The sequence below is a fragment of the Montipora capricornis genome, chromosome 5, assembly GCF_036669925.1.
Source record: "Montipora capricornis isolate CH-2021 chromosome 5, ASM3666992v2, whole genome shotgun sequence".
Lineage (NCBI taxonomy): Eukaryota > Metazoa > Cnidaria > Anthozoa > Scleractinia > Acroporidae > Montipora > Montipora capricornis.
The window spans coordinates 10548880-10566850 of NC_090887.1; the positions used below are offsets into that span (position 1 = coordinate 10548880).

The 17971-nt window shown below is 38.3% G+C and overlaps 1 protein-coding gene and 1 long non-coding RNA gene across 5 annotated transcripts in view; both read right to left on the bottom strand.

Moving 5' to 3' along the window:
• Positions 1-13731: 13731 nt before the first annotated feature.
• Positions 13732-16777, bottom strand: LOC138049424 (uncharacterized). The gene is made up of 3 exons (XR_011132382.1): positions 16670-16777; positions 14751-14825; positions 13732-13867 (listed from the first exon to the last, which is right to left on the bottom strand). It is a non-coding gene; the product is annotated as an uncharacterized lncRNA (long non-coding RNA).
• A 1002-nt stretch (positions 16778-17779) lies between these two features.
• Positions 17780-17971, bottom strand: part of LOC138049422 (serine/threonine-protein kinase MRCK alpha-like) — a 61458-nt gene continuing 61266 nt past the window's right edge. For all 4 annotated transcript variants that reach the window (XM_068895689.1, XM_068895687.1, XM_068895686.1 and 1 more), the window contains one exon: positions 17780-17971. This exon is cut by the window's right edge and continues 321 nt beyond it. The gene's annotated coding sequence lies outside the window, so the exon portion shown is untranslated.

Consider the following 17971-nt stretch of genomic DNA (forward strand, 5'->3'; position numbering starts at 1 on the left):
TAAATTAATTTTATGGCTTATAAACTCAGTTTTATGTTTATCTTTTTATTTTTAGTTGCTTTGAAAAATTTATAATTAGTGGGTGTATGCGGAATAGGGTAGGAAAGACAAAATGAGGCAGAATTTTTTTTTTTAATTATCGAGTGAAATTTCGCAAAAAGGGGTGGTTTGTTGTGCTTGTATGTAATGGTTTTGTTTAAAGGTTCCCGGAGCAGTATTAGGGACTCTGATTTGGTTGTTTTTGAAAGCAAAGAAAAATGCGGGTAAGTCATGCTATGGTTTGGGATTAGTTGCAAATGAAAGCGCATCTTTTTTTTATAGGGATTCTTTTATTGCAACAATTGCAAAAATATAATAGAGTATTCGAAGTGAAAAATGGTTGTAAGAAAATGCTGTAAAAAAAAGTACTCACTTTTGTGGATGCGAATAAATGGAGAAGGGCATTGACTGTCTTCTGGGACCAAGAAGTACCTGTTAATGAATTGAATAACAGCATTCATAGCATTATTTTTGCGGATGAATATAGTGTCACAGGAGGTATTCGCAGTCCCCAATAACGGCGTAGAATTGGAAGTTCTTGCTATGTTCCCGTAGCTAACTGATAAAAGGAAGAGTGTTTGGTATGAATATTATAAAGCTAATGTGAACGAAAAGGGTACTTACAGTTTCCTTGGCAATTAAGAGCGTTTTAGTTGTTCTTGTACTGGTTTTTAAAGTGAATACGGCTAAAAATTGAAAATAAACAGGTCTGACAATATGAATATGATAAAGTAGTACGATTCATTATCAAAGTGTAAAACAGGGGCCGCGGGGTACGTTTGAAAGGAGGGGAGGGGTGGCTAGGTTTGGTATGGAGGAGAAAGAGGTTTTGAAGAAAAGACCATCGAACGGAAAAAAAAAGTGGCGAGGGTCAGCCTCTTCCTGTAAAATGACGTGATTAATTATTTTCAAACTGCGTTAAATTGGTTTAACTGTAAAAAAATTGTTATTTCTTTTATTACTACCAATGAGACCGAAATCGAGAATAGCTGTAAAATGGATACTCTTAAGCATCTTTTGTAGGTGAACTTACGGATGTATGTTAGCAGTGTCCAATAAAAGTTGAAGAATTGGAATTTCTTGTGCAAGTCTCCAGCTATGGGTAAAAATAAGAAGTTCAGTGTGAATATTATAGGGTATATATTAAAAAGGTCAATGTAGATCAAAAAGAGTACTTACGGTTTCCATGCTGACTGGTTTATAGATGAGTGAAAGAGGCTAAGAGTTGAAAATGAACTACTGATAGCATCAACATGAAAGTGTTTGTTTTATCTGACTCTACGAGTTGTTTAACAGAAACGGGACATAACGAGTACAAATATTTCCCGATATTGCATATTTGGCGGGTCTGTTTGCTTCAAAGTGTAGAAACGCTTGATTATTTGGACATTAGCGCGAGATGTGAGGGACTCCTTAATTATTTAAGGCAATTTTAATAATATAAGAGATGGGGCTGAAATCTAAAATGGTTTAAGAGAAGACTTAAGGAGGTACGGTTACTGTACATGCGCAGAAGTTACCAAGGGCTGACAAGTGAAGAATGATATTCACTGCCTGCTACTGTAAAGACCTATCTGAAAAATGGAGCTAACATAAGATATTGTTCCGATGAAGTGTGAAAATAAGTACTTAATAGTTGGATGTCTGAAGTCCCCAATTACGGAGTATGATTTAGTGCTTAAACTATTGGTAAGAACAAACAAGTTCAGCGTGATTATATAGCGTATAAATTAAGGCAAATGAACGAAAAATGTTTTTACAGTTTTTATTGCAATTACTGGCGGTTCATGTCTATATAGTGGTTTTTGAGAGAATACAGCTAAAAGATGGAAATGGACAGGGATGACTTTATAAAACGTTACAAAGTACTATTATCCAACCCTTACATGTAATTTAAGTACGTAAAAGCTATTAATGATATGCTTACGCTTTGGAGATCTTTTGACTGGAACCTCTCAGTTTTGTTGCAAGACTTCGAGGAAATTTCTTGGAAGCTGTTCGATAAATTGTATTAATGATTTGGTATTTTGAGTCTGGTGTGGCAAGTCCCTGATGATCTAGGGTGAAATATAGTACATGAGGTAGAACTGGGTTGGTCGAGGTGATTTGTATCTGTATCATCGGAGTTGAGCTTCAAACCCGGATTCGAGTATTGATGTCAGTGGTTTGAGAAATGGACTAAGAACGGAATGTGTTTAAATGTTATAACTCATTTACATGACACTGGGGAAGAGAAATTGGAAGAATGTGAAAATGGGATAGACACACGAGAGAAAAAGTCAGTGAAGAAAGAAAGATTTGACAAAGTCTTTTTTAATGTTTTTAAAATTAATTTTATGGTTTATAAATTCAATTTTATGTTTATCTTTCCTTAAGTTTTATTTTTGCTTTTAAAAATTTATCATAATGGATGGTATGCGGAATAGGGGAGGAAAGAGAAAATGAGGATTTGAAATTTTTGCAATGGGTGGCTTGTTGTACTTTTATGGTTTTATCTGAGGTTCTCTTAGCAGCATCAAGGGGCTCTGATTAGGCTGTTTTGAGCGGTTGGTGCATTTGTATAGCTACAGATGAAGGAAACTAGTAGTTTTTAAAAGCACAGGAAAATGCGGGTAAGTCGTGCTATGGTTTGGGAATAGTTGGGAATGACATCGAATCATTTTATAAGGGCTTCTTTTATTGCATTAATTGCAAAATAAAATGGTGCATTCTAAGTGCATGGAAAAATGGCCGTAAAATAAAGTGTTCTCTTTGTGAATGTGATACGAGGAGAAGGATGTTGACTGTCTTCTGTGAACAACACGTTCCTGATAATGAATTGAATGACAGGATTCATTTAACCTATTTTGCAGATAAATAGTGTCACAGAAGTACTCACAGTTTGACGTTGCGTGGTAGTCTCCAATAACGGCCTAAATTTTTTTGGGGGGGCAATGTGCCTGTAGAGTTCTCTAGTTGACTGAAAAAAAAAAATAAGCGTGTTCAATGTGAATGTACTGTACAGGCCATTTATTTACGCTATTGTAGAGAAAGATACTTACAGTTTCCGAGGCAATTAAGAACGTTTTGGTTGTCCATGTAATGGTTTTAAAGTGAATACGACTAAACGTTGAAAATAACAGGTCTGACAATATGAACATCATAAAGTAGTATTCATAAACAAACTGTAGTGTTGTTAATATACGTTAAATGCTGCGATAAAAAGCGATTTAAAATATTGTTTTTGATCGGTTTACTAGTATCATTTAAAAGTTTTTTTTTTAGAATCGAAAATGGCTGTTAAAATGGATTGAATAAGGGGAGGGGACCCTTAAAAATACTTTCCAGATGAAGAGTGTCAAAGGAGAAGTTACAGTTGTCTGTTAGAACTCTACAATAAAGGCGTAGAATTGGAATTCCTTGTAATAAGCCTCCAGCTACGGGTACAAATCAGAAAGTTCCGTGTGAATATTATGGGGAATTTATTAAATTAAGGCTAGCGTAGAGCAAAAGAAAACTTACCTTTTTCATAGCAATAACTGGCAATTCAGTTGTCCATATACGGTAAGCGGCTAAAAGTTGAAATAAACATTACTCATAAGAATAAAATGGAAAAGTACTTGTTTTATTCCATTCTTCGAGTTATTGTACCGAAAACACACAAAAAGTGCAAATATTTTCCGATATTTCAAATTTGTCTATTCTGTTTGTTAGTTGTACAGCTGCAGAAGAACAAATTGTAACTCTAAAGGAAATTAACTAACCTTTTTTTCTCCGTAAATCAATTATCTGTGTTCTGAGGATTGACGCGGTCTTCGGAATCGTTGTAAGGAAGCAAAATTAATAAAAATCCTCAGCGGAGCTACACGCCAAAACAGTCAGGTCAGATACAGTATTCTATAGTTCTCCATTATTTACATTGGTTGTGAAATAGAAGGATACCGTTCGTGGAAAGAATATTATAGAAATATCGAGGCCTTTGGCGTACGGACAGATGGAATATAATTATTGTTTTTATGGGATAAAGACTGTTCTTCCGCTCCGAATTCTATAAGTCATGGTTGTTCCGCAAGATAAACATGGGCCATGTGGATTACATATCGCATAACGAATTGAGCCATAGTTTTAAAATATAGGACGTTTTCAAACAATCTCTATAGACACCAATAACAATAGAGAAATGTACGATTTCTTGTGGACGAACAAAAGACGCTAACGAGAGATTTTTTGTTTTCGTTCGTCAACACGGCCATTCCAAAGATATTTCCGAGTACTTAGGCCCTTTGCTACCAATTGGCTGGTTGTACTTCAGGGGTTCAAGGTGGCTTGACACAAGGTCTAGTAATTCAATACTGAAATTACTGGAAAGTTCTCTTTTTCAATATAGTCCGGTTCACGATGCTTAAAAAGTCAGAACAGCCGGCCGGAGAAAGGATATATCAAGTTAATGTTTTCCAATTTAAATTTATATAGAACCAATTTTGAGCGAATTGCGAGTGCCTTAGCTTGTGGACATGCAATCTAAATCCATCTGTGGGGGAGGGATTAGACAATGACCTCATGAAACTGAACTATAGCTTTGTATTGCAATGCAATGCAATGCAAGAATGGTTAAAATCGCAAGAGAATTACATGATCTCATGAAGTCTATAAAGGACAATTTTAGGGGGGATGGAGTAACATACAAGGTGGTTATGATGATCATGAAAAAAAAAAAAAAAAAACTCGTTGAGTAGAGAGACAACAGAGATGGGGGATAGAAAAGGACTTTGTGGTTAAAATGGGAATAAGACTGAAGAAACCAGGGAGGGGAGGGCAAAGTGACGAGTTCCAAGTTAGGACTGGGGAGGGTCTCGTGCATTAAATGGATATTGTCATGTATCCGTATGTCTTATTTGTATTTTTCCTTTCATTCGCTTGGCTAATGATGGAGACATAGACCAATCCATCGCAAAATTTGGGGAGTTTCCTAACGCTTTTTTTTTTTTTAAAGATGAATTTTAACTAAATGTTAAACGCGCCAAACCTCAAAAGTTTAAACATCTCAGCATTTGAAGTAATTGAAAGGAGGGCGTAACAAAAGTTTACATTCAAAGTCTTGGGGCCCTTTTGATAGATTACATCTAAGGAGTTGCTGAACGTTATCCTAGGATTTGGTTTGCTCGAACTCATAGCGATAAGGAGGAGATAGAGAATAAAGGACAAGTTGTATGAACGAAAATGCGGTAAGCTTGTACACTTTCAAATTACTACAAATAAGGTAGTAGGAAACTTCGGGAATTTCAATTTGCATCGCGTCCGATCTTACAAAAACGAAATGAAACCGTAGCGCGGTTTATTTAAGGAAAATTTACGAGGACTTCAAGATCCAAATCGTTCTCTCGCTCGCGTGGTGTGGAGAAAAGTTGTTTTCAAGTTTGGAAAGCGCAACGACCATGTACGTGTTTGTTAACTGCGAGTTACGGATGGAATTTGTTTTATTTTCGTCAAAAACCAGTTCAGAAAATTGGAACTTTCTAACAAGTACTTTGGTTGCCAAGATATAAGGGCTATTTTTTTTAGATGAGAATTTAAAGGACGGAGTTCTGTGAAGGCATATAATTAGAAAAACTCGACCCTTCAACGGCAGAATGCACTTACGGCAGCTAATTCTCAAGAGAAGTGCACCACAAAACAGAACAAGCGCCCCACCTAAGTGTGATAACTTTGTGGGCTGCACAATTTTTGCACACACATACTTCACCTATACTGTGGTCCGTCCTGCGGAGTAATCCTTGAGTCTGGAACGCAGCGTCATATTCGTCAAGATCACTTCTTCTTCTTCTTCTTCCAGCTACGACAGCTCCATAAACTTCCTCAGCAAAGGCAACAAGCTGTTTGCCCGAAGGCGAAGCGATCAGTCTCCAAATTGTTCCCAATTTATTTCGTTCACGGAGGTCGCTGATTGGCTGGTAGGCATAAATTCCAATGCTTAATCGAAGTGACAACAAAGTGTGCCACGCGAAACCTCGTGTTTGCAACATCTACACGAGAAAAACGTCACTGTTGTGCTTTCACCGTGAAAATCGCTGCTATTGTTGCTAATTTGGTGTCCCTTACAGATCAGCTCGTTTGACTGCAAATTGCAATGGGGCATCGACCAAATTATTCTATGATTTTTCACGCAAAGAGGGAAAATTGTAATGGGAAAGAGTCTTTGTGTTGATTTTTTTGCATTCAAATTTGTAACTACAAGGCAGTGAAAAAACGCTTTGAAAACATGTGCGCGTCCGTGCAGAAGACAAGCGTGAAATTATCAAGTGCACGCATTTCGTGAAAAACGCTGATATTTCGAGATGAAATGTTCATTTTGTTTTTAAAATACAAAACAAGACCTTACAACTGACATTCTCTTTGGTTATGAAACATATTGAAAACATGAAATATGGCAGAATCATTGTTATCGTTGTCATTGATTTAATTAAAGTAGTAAGGAAAAGTCCGGTTTGACTTGGTGCGTGACCAATGAAAATGTACTGGACCAGTCACATGGTCACAGGCCGAGTCTTAAAATAGACCAATTTCGATATATTGAAATTCAGTCCTAAACAAAAGGCATCATCTCGAGGCTCTAGGGAATAAACTCATACAAATCTTTATATTTATTCCCCAGAGCCTGGAGATGATGCCTTTTGTTTAGGACTGGATTTTAATATATCGAAATAGGTGTATTCAGACGAGAAAATGTTGATAAACAGGCGGGTGGATTTGGGACACGACAAAAGCGCGGAATAAGTTTATTAAAGGGATAGCGTGGTCCAGTGGTTAGGGCGTAGGGTTTGTATGCGGCTGACCCGGGTTCAAATCCCCTTTTAACAAATCTCAGGGGCCCGTTTCTCGAAAGTCCCGAAACTTTATGGGCTATTTTTGGGTGTCACGATTCCCTGTGTGTCTCTCTGTGTCTTAAGAACGGAGAGGATTTAAGTCGTCAAACGTCACAGTCAGTTTACTTTTTGTTATCTTCAAAACATGTTAAAAGATCGGCTTTCCTGAACGAGATGTTGGAAGGTTTACAAATGGCTTTTCATGCCCGAAAAGTTTTCGGGACTTTCGAGAAACAGGCCCCTGGTATGGTTTTGTTTCCAGATGTCCCGGATTCCACGCTTTGTAAATAGTGACAACTTAAATAGTCACTTCTGCCAGTTGAATTGTTTCTTCAGATTGTTAAAAGTGGGCTGCCTGTGAACTAGCTTGGTAGCTAAGTGCACTACTGCTATAAACAAAGCATTTTTTTTTTCTGTTTGACACATCATCCTTCGCAACAACCAGGGAAATTCACGGTCAATAGAAATTCCAAACAAACAAACAAACGAACAACAACAAGATGTGGTTTTCGCGTAATGTTACGGGCGCCGTTCCGGATGCCACAAACAATAATTCTATCATTAACCTCTTTCACGGTTTGTCGAGCAAGTTTTGTTAGTATCGCTGCTGTAAACTTTGTCTGAAGGGGTTGATTACAAACAAAATATATTGCACTTATATCATTAACAACATTGCTTTAACAACACCGTTTGAGGCCGGTTATCCGTGACTTTATGCTTTTGAGGCGAAACTTAGCTATCTTTTGTTTCCATCTCATCTGTTGCCTCAACCCATTGTATGTTTTGAATAGAATTTACGAGCCATAGTATGAGGAAGTCCACATTTATGCGCCGGTTTAATTTCACGTTACATAATCACCGCCATGTTGATGGACGAAAACAGAAGATCTCTCATTGGCCTCCTTTGTTCGTGGTTGGAGTCTCCTTAAATAGTTGTTGTTTTAGATCTCAAAGCCTCAGCTACTCCATGTTTTTGAATGATTTTGCTGATTTCCTTGGATATTTAATCAACCTCGTTCCTCTCTCGAGAAAGTACCCTAGTTGCGGCTGGTCACTTGTCTGCTTGATTTTTGCAGATTCCAGAACGATAATCGAAGGGAGGAGCACTATGGTTACTGATCTCACCTACTGAGCCCAGTGGGGAGAGGACATTAAACATTGCTTGGCGTAGCAATGCCTATTAATGTAAAACAAACCCCAAAAAGGATATGTAAATCCTCTGTGCCCGAGGATATCAGTTCGTGTCGTGGTGTTCGGCTCCAGACACATTACTTATTTTACTTTCAAAAGAAAGTGATGTATTCTTGGATTTCACATGACGTCACATGTTGGATTTCACATGGCGGCCATGTTGGTGTCCCAATCCAATCCTCCGGGAATTGAAGGCTATTATGATGCTAACGTCTTCTTTTGTTTTCGTTGAAAAACATGGCTGTTGATCACGTGAGTGAAACCCAAGAATAGCCAGCTCAAAGAAGCGCAATTTGAAGTCTTGTTAAGAACGTGCGTGACATTTGGTAAAGAAAAACAAGATAGAACTAAATTTTACTGGTGAGAAAATAAGTCGAGGATCCACCCTTAGTGGGGATTTGATTTGTACACATAGACACGTGACCAGCCGCAATCGGGGTACTTTCTCGAGAGAGGAACGAGGTTGATTAAATAGAGAGGACCCTAGGAACGAGGTTCGGTATTTTTAAATAACTTCATCGGGTTCCCTTTCTGTAATGTGCATGTGGATACCACGGATAATTTGGCTCAGCGGTTCCTTAACCTGATGCACCATTGCAGATCTGGTGCAAAACGTGTCTCATACAGAATCATATATGTGGTCATACTCTTGCCTTATTACCACCAGAAGTGGCGAGCAGCTTGTTACTCACCTTATGTCTGCGGTATTCTGATCATCTGGCAGTGCATTGATAACCCCGACTAAACAACTCATCACTAAGGCGTTGGTGTCTTCTCGTAAACTACGCTCTGTCTCTGGTTATAAAAAAATGCTATAGAGCAAATTCGGGGCAAACTTCACGATTGGTAAAATTTAAAGAGGTCTTATTTTTTTCTGTTAACTTTGCAGAGTTTTATCTTCGCCTGCTTTTCACTTTCCAGCAATAAAATATCAGGTCACCAAATTCGTTTTTAAGACGTAAGCGTTTTAAGCGTTTGTAGATAATTCTTGTTGCTATGGTGATTCATGACGTCAAAATAACGAACGCATCTTTTTAAGCTATAATTGGCGTTTCATATGATATAACATGTAATAATTACAGAAAATGGTTTAAACCGAGGAGTTACATATCTCGATAGAATTTGATCGTGATGTGATCTTGTAAAACAAAGACCAATCATCAGTACATTCGTTTGAATTTCCAACCGTCGCTTGAATCTGAAGATAACTTCTGCTCAAATTGTTGAAACGTCAGTCAGTGCCAACAGTCCAACCTTGTGCCCAGGGTTTGTTAGGAGACCCCGGGAACGTGTGGGAACGAGGCTGCCAACAGTCCCCCTAAGGTCTACCTTGAAAAAGACTATCAAATGGACCTTATTAGAATTGAACCTGCAGGCACATTTTCTTTTGTTTAAAACTACATGCAAAAGAGGCTCAAGGGCTAATTCAATACTAAATGACTCCTTAGCCTAATTTGCGTGGTAAAACTGCTGATAACTCCGATAAGGGCTATTCCATCGAGGTATATAATAATTATTTTATCTTAAAGCCAAATGGTTCAAATGGTTGTCTAGTGGTTTTCAAGAACGCGGATACACCTTCGCCATGAATAAAGAGGGAGTGACACAAATACTAAGCTCTGCGAAAAAATGCAAAGATGGGAAACAAACGATCCATTGGATGAAGGTCTGGGTTTGTTTCATTGTTTCATTTTTACGAATAAAAACGAATGCTCCGACGCGTATTGATCCCAGGGCGTTTCTCCACACCAAAAAACACTCGACCCTTCGCGGCAAAAAGTCTTGGGAAAGATGGAGCAAATTTTCTCTTCCGCTGGTCTGACGCTCAATAGTGTTTTCACTTGCGTAATCAGTAACCTTGTTTTTCCAAAGAAACAAAAGAAAACGTCTGCATGATAATAGTGCTCAATTCTCGGAGGATTAGCGAGGCACACCAATGCGGCCGCCATTCCTTTGTTTAGGAACACTAACATGGCCGCCGTGACGTTGCGTGAAAACACTCTATAGGCAGAGGTGTCCCTCTAAAATAAACGCTACGTCGAATCGAAGAACATGGTGTCTTCTTCCAACACCCAACCCCATTAAGAAACGAGAATGAGCCGTTTAAAACTATTCAATAATAATTCAAAACAAATTTATTTAAACATCAAAACAGCTTTAATTATTATTATTTTTTATCCGCTCTTCACAATGCACGCACGAATTGCAGACCTGTTATTTTAGTCTGAACTGGAAAATGCCTTCTTAAAGTGCTACTGTGACCGAAAAATCAATTCTTTTTCTTTGGATTTCAAACCTATGCTACTGTAACTAAACACTAAGTGACCAAAGTTATAAGCCTTGATTTCAAAGACACCTTTTTTTTTTTTAACTGGAATTTTTCTATTTAATGCTCCGCCATTAATAACTTTAAAATCTTGAGAGAGCTGGATTGAGGAGAAAGCGATGTCAACGGCTCACTAGTTTCAAAATGCAACGCGTGTGTACGTGGCTGAATTCATATGCAGCACCAGAGTTTTGGGCTTTCAGACTCAAACTAGTGTTTTGCATGTTCCCGGCAGTGAAAGGACTAATGAAGAAAAGTAATGGTTATTTGACTTAAGGGTTACAGACAAAAGATTGCGGAAAGTGATGCCTGCACTCAAGTTATCACGATGATTTCAGCAATTATTGTTTATTTACATGCTTAGAGCAAATGACGTTACTTTCCCTAGATCCAACTATCTGAGAACATGATTAAAGGCAGAACCATGAAATCTAAAACTTACAGTCAAAGTAAACAGCCTTTGGATGAAAATCAAAGCTCAAAATTTTGCCACTCAGTCCAGAAGAATGCGAGGGATTATCATGCAAGTGTTCCTTCAAATTGATGCATTTTCTTTGCAAACTGACGGGTCTGATCGGTCAGTTCTGACAAAAGGGAAGCTACATTAGTTCCTAAAGACACTGTCCTGCTGTGTCCGTGGGGAGTGAAACAGGAAAATTTAGTTTCATGAAACAAAATAATTAATATTTAAAGGTAAATCAACTCTGTCAATACTTGTCTGACTGATATTTCAATGAAATTTTGAAGAGAATTTACATGCCAATCACTCCTAGGAGTCAAAGGGTTAACTTACACAGGGTGAAAAAAAAAATTGCGGGATGACGTTTCGAGCATTAGCCCTTCGCACCGAAATCTACAAATCTTTAGTGATTTGCTTGATAAAGCGTGGGCAAATCTTGACGTTATTGTCGGCGATTGTTTCCTAGCAACTAATACATTGTTCATAAAAAACTTCAAAATTTGCCAGAATTTTGTTTGGCACATGCGAAATTTAAGTGCCATTTTTTTCCAGACAGTTTTTTTGCAGGAAAGTTTTTTCAAGGTCAACCAAGATCATACTAATATCTATCACTGGAGATTTACATTGAAAATAATTTGCAATAGCCTTAATGAGATTTTATTCTAATCCTTGGCAGCACATTATTTGTTGGAAGAAAACATGGCTTATTTTAAATCAAGTTGTGTAACAGAATTACAAAATCATATGAGGGAAAAACTATTTGCATGTGCTTGTAATTTCTGATAAATTTTCATAAAGTATCATAAATTATTAGGATAAATTTTGATGAGAAATAAAAGATTTGGCACTTCACAGACATTTGTTGTAAGAAAGGAGGTTTCCTTTACAGTGCACTGTACCCCTGTAATGAGTTCCCCTTAAGAAGTAAAAATACCATTTGGCAAACACTTCTATATTGCTCTGACCCCCAGAGGCAGAAAAATGCTGAACTCGTTTGGTTCACAACCCAGTGAGTGACAGGAATAGGTCCATTCCTTACTTGACGTCACAAACTAATTTGAAGACACAAAGACAAATATAAAATAGACTTAACCCATTCACTCCTCATGCACATATAGTTGAGCGGTACAATCGTCTGGTGTTAGACAGAGAACAATCTGTTAAGTCTCACACCCAGGGGTCAATGGGTTGATGAAGGGGACACAGTTTTTGACTGCTTAGGGACGGTGCCTACTAATTCAAAGGTATTTTTGCGCGGTTTACTGAATATGCTGGAAAAGCAGATCTTAACAAGTGTTATTGAAATCCAAAAAGAAAATTGGGGCTAACCACGCATTTTTCGAAGATAATTAATCAACAATATTTGTAAAAAGCTTTGAAATACAAAGCAATGTATGGCCTTCTTTTCCAAATTGAAGCTAAATTATCTCTGAAAAATGCATGGTTACCCCCAATTTTCTTTTTGGGTACCAAGAGCACTTGCTAAGTTCTGCTTTCTCCGCATAGTTTTGAACGGTGCAAAAATATCCCTGTATAACTAATAGGCATCACCAATAGGAAATCCAAGTATCTCGAGATCGCAGAACGTATGCGCACCGGTAGCCACGCACCGGTGGCTCAGTTGGTTGAGCATCGGGCTGTCATGCGGGAGGTCGCGGGTTCGAACCCCGGCCGCATCAACACTCAGGATCTTAAAATAACTGAGGAGAAAGTGCTGCCTTTGTAATTTCATCTGCAAATGGTTAGACTTTCAAGTCTTCTCGGATAAGGACTATAAACCGTAGGCCCCGTCTCACAAATACCTTCTATGTTCATAAGTTTCCTGTGGGACGTTAAAGAACCCACACACTATTCGATAAGAGTAGGGGATGTAGTCCCCGGTGTTGTGGCTGTCCTGTTCTCTCCAGCTGAAGTGGCCGGCTTGGCGTGATGTCTCTAAAAAGGCTTACAGTGTATGAGGCCACCTAAGCAGAAACAGCCATAAGCCAAAAAGGGACTTTGCCGAGTGTGCTGGAACATGTAGATGTAGATGTAGATGTAGATGTAGGCACCCGTCCTTAAACCACTCACTCCTCAAGCACCCTAAAAGGAAGCCCCTAACTGATGCGTAAAATCATCTGGCATTAGACAGATAAAATCTGTTATGTACCACTCCCAGAAGTCAATGGGTTAAACCTCCCACTTGGTTGGTTGGAAATGAACAAAACGTTGACCAATGTTTTGCTTCCTCAAAAGGTCAAAGACAACGGACGATTTACCAAAAAAAAAAAAAATGCCAAAAAAAAAATTGCCGATTTACCCTAGAAGTTAGAGTGGTTTCAAGGGAAAACATTTCTAGGTTTGGTGCACTTTAAACAAAAATTAACAGTACAAAATGCTTCACTAATCTTGCATATAAAAGGAAATTGCTTTCAAAATTATACCATCACCAAAGCATTCGAATCTACAATGCAGAAAACAATGCAAGCAAGCACATTGAACTCTATGGCACATTTTATGAACTACAGTCATGTAAACAACAGCACACGTCAGACACATGAACAGTAAATGTAAGGAATGATAGAAGTGATCCTCAAACTTATCTGGACAATTAAAGCAATACTAATTTGTCTCTTACAGACACTTGAAAAATCCAGGTGGTTTTAACAAGACTCGAACCCACCACCTCTGTGATGCCAGTGCAATGATCCCACCAACTGAGCTGTATGAAGCCACACAGTAGGGAGCAGGTCAATTTATTGGGCTCATGTGTTCACGTGAAATGATTCTCTCTCATATTGGCAAGCACAATTACTCACCTTACAATGCCTGCCTTATGGCATCAACTGTATCATTGACCTTAACTATTCCCGACTGCTCTGACCTAACTACAGGTTAATACAGCCACACTTTGTGATTCTTTAAACTGTCTACTTCAGTCTCCTTTTTCTTTTTCTTTTTCTTGAAGATTATTTTTATCTTGCTTGTCTTGAGTTGATATCGGAAGTTTTCTGTTTTCAATACACCACCCTGAATTTAAAAAAAAGTCTACTGTGAAACCAGATAATAACAATATCATTATTACTTTTTTGGCAAGGCTGATTGGAAGTGATATTGCAACTACACTGTACATTATTGTAGCTTCAATGTTTTTCAAGAGGGCAAGGCAACGAATCCTGCTACATGTATCAGATTGGCTCTTGGCATGGTCTGGATTTTCTTATCTCAACCCATGGGCACAGTAACGTGCGAACAACAAGTCAGATTGCAGGATTTGTTACTGTACCCTCTTGGCAAAAATCAGTAAGTCCTTTGCAGAATTAAGATTCAGTTCGCATACTGAAAAAGTATTTTTACAATGACTGCAAAAATTGAGTGTGCTCATTAGCTAATTTTTATTGTCAATAAGCCTAGAGACAGACACATAAATTTATAATTTATGAGATAATGATGTGATATTGCTCGCATCAGATTGAAGTTTCTCGCATTTTTGTCTCTCGTTCTTCTCATCTTTTGACTTAATTTTGACCCCTCTGCCTTTTTGAAAAACAAATTGATGTCAGTTTTTCATGAGTCTGTCCTGTTATTGACAATGAATTTCCTCATAACATTGTCAAAGTAGCTATGGATCAGCGATAGCCAAGTGGATTCACAGACTACTTTGACAATGTTATGATGAAATTTATGATCAATAACAGGACAGATGCACGAAAACCTGACATCAATTTGTTAAATGGACCTCCCAGCTAACCACTAACATATATTCGCCACTCCAAGGAAAATGAACAACATCTACTAGTTGTTACACTAAGGACTGGAAATGAAGTAAAGTACTAGCTTCTTTTACAACTGGAAATGCAACAGAAAATTTCATTATTTTGCAAGTTAACATTAAATTTTGTGAACTCCTTACCATTTTGCAAAAGCTCAATTTCTTGAAACCTCTTGTTAGATCCTCTCTTCTAGCTTAGATTGATTGCATTTATCACTGAAAAATAAAATGACAGATTCCCTGTATTAGTCATATGTATCATTGGTGGCCCCCGGGTGGGGTCGTGGGGGTTGCAACCCCCCCCCCCCCCCTCCCCCTTTGAGCAAGTTATGAAAAGGTAATATACATTTTGTGATTGCTGTATTTCAAGCCTTCACAACGCTTTTCAAGTCTCAGGAATGCTGGAGATAATTACAGGGGAAAATCGGAAACAAATGGTGCAATGTACATAATTGACGGTGGTTTGATCTATTGCTTTGATCCACCATTATAGCTGTCACATAACCACCCACAGGGAAAATTAATAGGTGGTTTTCACGTGACGTGATCACCGCCATGTTGGTGGACTCACTAGCTCCTTTGTTGGTCCACCAGCAATTGAACATTGTGGCCATTGGGATCTGTGTCTCTTGAGAATAGTTGCAAACCATCTATTATAAAATACAATTTATAACTTTATTTGACTTTGAATTTCAGATAGCAAAAATGCTAATATCTCTGAAGAGAATAAGTTGAATGAATTACAAAATTGAAAACAACAATCCAAAAATAAAGAAAGAAGGAAAATTGATTATAATCAAAATAACATTGGGATAAAATGTACAAGACAAAAATGTACAAGACATTTACATAATATAAGATTAGAGACTAGCATTTCTCTCATAAAGAATGTAACATTGTTTGTCAAATTTTACTGTTCTCAAACTCGTCTTCAAAGTAGAAGGAGAAGTCGATGTACGCCATTATCAGGCAATGAGTTCCACAATTTACTTGCAAAATAATGAAAGGAGTGAAGACCATACGTAGTGGTATCAGTGGCTAGGCCTCATAATGCGCCGATCAAATCAAAACTTCAACATCCCCCCCTTCCCGTCGTCCAAAACGACGGACAAAAACATCAAGCAAAGGAACTTGTTGAGCTTCATAACCATCTCCATGCATTAACCGCTATGATTCTACGCCGCGATTTCAGGGTTTGGACGCACTCTTGGCCTGGCTGACCACTCACCTCCATTTCATGGGAGGCCCTCAAGCCCAGTAGTCAACTTCCGCTGTTCAATGTCCAATTCAGTTTTGTTTTACTATTCATTTCGACCAAGTCCATTACCGAAATTTTGAGCTATTGAACCTCAATGTTGTATTCAACTTTGCACTGTTCTTATGACAATGTCATTAAGCACCCTTTTCTCTGAATATTTGTGGCCAATCAGTACAATAAAAAGCATTGTCTTATTAAAGATCGGGCACAAGTTACTAATTTGAGTTTTGAGTTGGTCTGTGCATAACTAGATAAGAGAGCAATAGGCCGAGTTCGATATATAAAAAATCAGGCTGGAGCTACGAGGCTTTATGGTAAAATTTCACAGCTCAGTTCTGTTTTCTTTGTCTCAAGTCTCAAGAGATTTCTAAACAAAATAAGCCTCGTAGCCATGTGTAAATAGATCTTTTTACCGATACGGCGGCCATTTTGATTTCTATTGTTTCGAAAGACATTATGGGATGCCCAGGGGACAAATTAATATGTATTTGCCCACTGGGCATCCCATAATGGCTATTCGAAACAATAGAAATGAAAATGGCAGCCGTATAGGTAAAAAGGTCTATTGATATATCGAACGTGGCATGCCTTAAAGAATTGCATTTCTGCGTAGCCATCTGTAATAGTTAGGCAGAATAGGTATTCTTCAATTTAGCCAAATGAATATTTGGCCAAGAAGCGAGGCTTACAGTTAGTAAACACAGTGTATTAATTCTCTATTTTATAAATTTATAAAATAGAGAATAGAATGACTCAGTTTGAGCAGGACTAAATCTAAAAATCTACTCGTAACTTTCTTCACCTCCAAAGAAGTTGACAGTACCTTCGCCAGAACAGAACAACAAACTGAGTATGGCACCACTCGCACAACACAACCCTTTCTAAACAGCCACTTTGACCGCCATCTTGGATAAAAGGCGTTATGTGATGCATTGTGGGAGATTTGATTCAGTTGACCCTTATTAGAGTGAGGGGAGGGGAGGCAGAAGGAAAAAAAAAAAAAAAAAACATTGATCAAAATTAACAACACACGGAGTCTTACTATCGTTCTCGTTCCCATATCTAATCGTTTCTCTTAGCCGGCGGGGCCTTCGCACGAGAAAACGAAGGGGTCTGGAGAGTGGAGACAGGAAATAATTTGTCATTGGTTACAAACAATGCGAACAATAAAAGCTTTAAACGGAAGTAAAAATGGCCGATGTGGCCTGGCCGGTGACTAAAACAATCAAGAGTTTCATGTTTAAAACTACGGTGTTACTAATTGCGTCTTTCTGTTCGACACGAAGGGACATATTCTGTAACCTTCACATAGAGACTCTTCGAAGGTAATGCTTCTCAGTTCCGCCATCTTTAGTACTATTGACGACCCATATATGAGCTCTGAAAGTCCTAGAATTGTAAATCCAAGGTCTCCTGAGCCTTTCGTCATTGTGCAAAGGCCGCGCCGGCTAAGAAAAACGATGGGATCTGGGAACCAGAATGTCTTACTTTAATTCACGCCCTCAGTTTTCAACCCGCGAGAAGAATTCGCGGCTTTGCGCTCGTTTCTCGGCCTCCGTAAAAGCGTGCCGCGACAAAACCTCTGGTACCCTGGGTAAGTGCTCAGTGAACACCCAAGGAATTGCACTCAAAAAATAAACCCGAGGATCTCGTCGATTAAGGATAAATTTATACAGTCCAAAATTAACTAAATTGCTTTAATACAAAGCTACCTCTGACAATTAAAAATGACTAAGCAGAGCGTTTTTCATACTACGAGAAGGCAGCCATGTTGGTATCTGCATCTAATCATGGACGCTGGTAACGTGGGTGACTGGACACTTCATTAACACAATTGTTTACTTCACAAAATTAATGAGAACTACTAATTAGCATGAAAGGTAGTTACGTTTGGCAAAAGGAGAAAACTGTCTTTCCGTAAAATCGAAACAATTACATTTATTCATAACTACGAAACGTTACAAAATGACAAAACCAGCGGGTGAGGTACCCATCAGATTGTTCATACTAAGCCCAGACCGAAATAGATCAGAAGATAATGCAATTTACAAAAAACAATTACAACTTAATTAAGAAATCCATCTTCCAGTTTTCCTCTCCTGCC